The following is a 4,804-nucleotide window of genomic DNA, read 5'->3' on the forward strand; positions in this document are numbered from 1 at the left end:
GCTCATTTATTAAAGGCAAGAGTAATTAGCATTACAAGTTCTAGACAGGGAACTAGAAAAAAGTCAGAACAGGGTAATTTTCAAATGTTCATATGAGAGTCAGTTGGAGCTTCTTGACAAGGGCTTCCCAAAGCATCCCTCTATTGGGTTCCTCCTCATTTTTCTTTTGTCTTCCAAGGCTGGACTAGTTGTCTGGGAAGAGTGGCTGGATACTTAGGTGAGGGTCCAGTGACCCTGCTTGGCATTCCTTTAATAAATGAGAACAAACGTCAACAAGCCCAATTGTGACTATGTTTAGCAATCAGGCTCAGCTGAAGACGTGATGATGGTAGTTATTTCATGCAGAAGGGAGTGCTGTGTAGCATCATCTTATTAAAAGGACCTGGAATTTAAAAGTATTTTGTGCTAGGAGCCACATATGAGGGGTAACATACATTGTTTATTTTTCTGAGTCTGTGTTGTCTGGGAAGAGCGGCTAGATACTCAGGTGAGGGTCCAGTGACCCTGCTTGGCTGTGTTACTTCACTTAGTATAACAGAAATTTGTCTCTGGTCAGGGCATTCTTAAGTCTACTCCTCAGGAAAATGATGAGAGGCAGACATTCAGCTTGTGGGGATCAGGGGATAGATAAGGAGCAAACACACAAACATGCCATCAATTTATCCAGCATCCAATGTTATGGAGCTGCTACACACTTTAGATGTTTCTTGGGACCATGAGCCATGGCTGTGCTGGGGATAGGAAGAGCTCAGCTGACTTTTTGTGAGCATCTACTATGCGTTAAATATCTTATTAAGCACTTTCATGCAGTTTATTGTAGCTTCTCCATGACCTAGCAGGCAGTTATTATCATATTATACAAATGGGGAGACATCGAAATAACTGATAGTCCGTGGTGAATTCAAAACAGATCTCTTGACTCAAAATCCAGTATCTTCCAGAACAAAATATTGTTCAAAGCAAATCACAAGGGCCTGTCTAAGCCATCTCCTCCCTGCCCTCTCTCCTTTCTCTTTTTCTTCTCTCTTTCCTTCTTTCCACAACCTGACCATCAAGCATATGCCAATTCTTATTCTAAAACCAGGGAAAATTCTTACTGTATCAGTTACTCTCCTCATTGCTGTGATAAATCACCTGGAAGAAACAACTTAAAGGAAGAAAGGTTTCTTTTTGGCTCACAGTTTCACAGACCAACAGTTCATCATGGTAAGGAAGGCATGGTGGCAGAATCAGCTTTTGTCCATGGCAGCCAGAGCAAAATGTCTGTAAACAGGAAGCCATAACCAGATCAGAAGTGGAACACTCAAGGCACCTTAAAGGTGCTATATCCTTCTACCATCTGGTCTCCATGTCTATATAGGTGAAATAGGTCTAAATAGGTGAATGGGGGGGGGTAAGGAGAGCATCTCACATCCAAACCTTGACATTAGGTAATATAAGGAAGGTGGCACAGAACAGAACATGCCTGAGTACTGGCAATGCTTTCAGAAACACACAAGCCTAGTGTTGGTCCATGAATCTCATTAGAGAAACTAAAAACTGAATTATGGTGGAAAAGGCCATAGAATTTGGAGGCAGGCAAACATGAATTCCAATTCTGTCTCTCCCACTGCCTAAAGCTGTGTGACCATGGGTAAGCCATATAGCTTCTCTGACTCTTCTTTCTTTTTTCACCTATAAGGTTAGAAGTACAGTAATGTACCAGCTCAAGGGATAGCTCCAATCATTAACAAAATAAGATGCCTGGCACTCGAAAATATGTTCAGTAAACAGCAATATAGCCATACATATATATTTTAACCTTTTCCACTGCAGAAAAAGGCCTTATAGCACCGCCTTGGTGGACAAGGGCTGTCTACCTGTAGTAGGGCTATCTGCTATCACCTCTCCCAGGCATCTAGTACAGAAAACAGAAGCTGGGAGCATCTCCATGCACCAAGACCCCACAGAAACAGCACATCTTTAGACTCCAGCTCCTTTGCCTTACAAACACTTGCTCCTTTGCCTGTCCGGCTAGGAGGAGTGGAGGGCCAATTTGCCATGGCGGTTTGTCTCTGCAGCAAGCCTGACAGGCTGGGAGAGGAAGGCATTAATGTTTTCTGACAGGCGACCCCTAATTGTGGGAGCTTTTCTTCTGGGGCTTTCTGTGAAATTCTGACTTAGGCGAGCAGCATAAGAAGCGCTCAGGCATTGAGAAAGGCTTGCACTACACTGAGCTGGGGGGCTTGGGTGGGGGGTAGGCTGGCCCAGGATTATTCATGAATACTTTCAGCTGGTTTTGTCTTTTAACTAACCTTTGAGCTTGATCAGAGGGCTGGCCGGCCTCCCTTTTGCTAAAGGCCTTGCTGGCACCTGGACAATGGAGACAGACTGTTTTCCTAGTAAAGAGAGGTAGCTGGGGGAGGCCTAGAGCTGGGCGGACTCTCAGAGGGGAGGGTGACACGCCAACTTTACTTCTGTCTTTGAAATAGAGGAGGTTATTGACAGAATTCTAGGCTCCCCAATGCTGAGGCCACTGCTCTGCCTGCTGCCTCTCCACAGTCAACAACTCTATCTCCGCCAATGCACACAGTGGGCTTCTTTTCACATTTGATTTTTCAAGGGCCACAGTATCTTTCCCTTGCTCTTCCTCCCCACCACTCACTCCTTACAAAGGACTCCTTGGCTGAAGCAGGCCTCCAAAGTAGAAATGTTTGGGCTTGCTGTTGTTTTACATATTTTTAAAAATAAGGCAGAAAAGACTCATTAAGTGGAGAATGGAGAGAGAAAAAGGAAAGGAGGAAAGAAAGAAAGGAGAGACATTCAAGGATGAGCAAAGTTCAAGAAAGATGAAGCCAAAATGTTTTGGTCCAGGGATTGCTGAGGGTGAGCCCAGCCTTGTGGGGTCCGGACCCAGTTGGTGGTGCAGGTCCGCTCTGAGCAGTTCTCTCAAGCTCTAGCGCACAGGGACTGGGCAAAGGGAGTGATCTCTATGTGTTCTTGCTTTGGGCAGGTGCAGAGCTTTTGTCTCCTTCAACCACTTCCTGTGCCTGACTGCCCAGACCCAGAGCCCAGTCTTCTACACGGTGCTTTGCAGCTTTGTAGAAAGTGACTCTCTTAAAGGAGCGTGGGTTGGCGGCTTTCCCCCAACTCATCCCCAAAATAGCCCTGGCAGCCAACTCTTCAAAGGCTGCTTTGTGAGCTGCTGGCCGCCTGCAGTGGGGCGCACGCCGGACTTTCTGGGAGCTCGTCCCACTCTGCTCTGCACCCTCTTTTCTCATTCATTCTGTCTTCCTTCAGTCTTCTCTCTCCCTTCCCTTCCTCTCTCCCTCCTTTCCTTCTTTTCTTCTACCTTCCTCTATTTCCTCCCCTTCCCCCCTCTTCCGTCCCTCCCTCCCTCCCCCAGCCCTTCTTTTCTTCTTTCATTCCTTTTCTTCCCATTTTCTCTTTTCTTTCTTCCCACTGCCTCCCTTCCTCCAGTTCTGTGGTCCTCACTCTGGCCTTCTACCTGTTCCTTCTTTTCACACTTCCCCTCAGAGCTGGTCCCCAATCCTGCTCTCCCTCCACCCAGTCTTCCTACCTGCCTTGCCCAGTCTCTGCAGCTCAGGTAGCCAAGGAGTCCCCTGCACACGCAGCTGACAGCATACGCATGCCTGCAGCCAATCAAAGCCCCGGATGTGCAGCAGCCTGAATAAATCATTAAGCCTGACAGCACGCTCAGGGCTTGCGCTCCGCACTGCGACTTGCTTCCTGCCATTAACCTACACACTCTCTTTTGTAACAACCTAATCTTGCATACAGACGGAGAAGGAATATACCTTAGACCTGCGCTAGAGCCAAGTCAGTGTTATTCACAGGGGAGGGGGAAGGAGGACGACGAGGACGACTACACACACTTTAGTGTCAGGAAATTCATTTACCTCCCTCCCTTTGCCTCTGTAACCTGGAAAATATGAAAACAATAATTTCTTGGCCCAGGAGTAAAAGGAAGTTATAAGGTTTCTCAGCAATAATTTTTCAAAAAAGAAAGGGGGGGGGGACAATAGGTAGCTGGCATTTAGTACACGAAGTCTCCAAGTTTTAAAAAAGTTTCACTGGGCATGGTGGTGGCGCACGCCTTTAATCCCAGCACCAGGGAGGCAGATGCAGGCGGATCTCTGTGAGCTCAAGGCCAGCCTTGGCTACATAGTGAGTTCCAGGCCAGCTGGAACTACAGGGAGACCCTGTCTCAAAAAGACAAAAACAAACAAGCAAACAAACAAACAAACAAAAACTTGCAATGAGACAAGCTTCCTAGAGAGCTCTTTATAGAAGATTCAAGTTGAGACAAAGAAGATCTAGAAACACTGACTGAATGTAATCATTTGCCAATCCCTTTGTAAGTGAGAGCCTGCACATGGCTAATGAAAGGATGGTGAATGAGATGGTGTAGCTCCATCCTGCAGTAGCCTTGGCTTATCTTAGTGGCAAGTCCCAGCACCACCTCAATGGGAAAGGAGACCTGATACACAGTCACTGGCAGCTCTAAGATGGTTCATCTGATGATCTGTACAAAGGTAGCTATTAAAGCTATTGTTTTCCCTCACTGTCATGCAAAGTATAACTAAAGTCTTTCCCAAACTTTCAGGTAAATCATTTCTGGTCCAAAAAGATGAAGTAACTTTCCAGAGATGTTGAAGAGAATTCACTCCCACCTTAGGAAGTTTCTTACTTGAAAACCCTGAAAATCTCATGCATCTGAATGGATAATGGTTTAAGACGCAATCAGGGTCTGCAGGAGCTAATAACCCTTCTAAAAGGGCAAATGAGAAGAGTCAATGAACAG

The 4,804-nt window shown here is 46.1% G+C and overlaps 1 pseudogene; it reads right to left on the minus strand.

Moving 5' to 3' along the window:
* Positions 1–724, minus strand: part of LOC103733743 — a 1,919-nt pseudogene extending 1,195 nt beyond the window's left edge.
* Between the last annotated feature and the right edge of the window lie 4,080 nt (positions 725–4,804).

The sequence above is a fragment of the Nannospalax galili genome, unplaced genomic scaffold (assembly GCF_000622305.1).
Source record: "Nannospalax galili isolate Female #2095 unplaced genomic scaffold, S.galili_v1.0 scaffold415, whole genome shotgun sequence".
Classification (NCBI taxonomy): Eukaryota; Metazoa; Chordata; class Mammalia; order Rodentia; family Spalacidae; genus Nannospalax; species Nannospalax galili.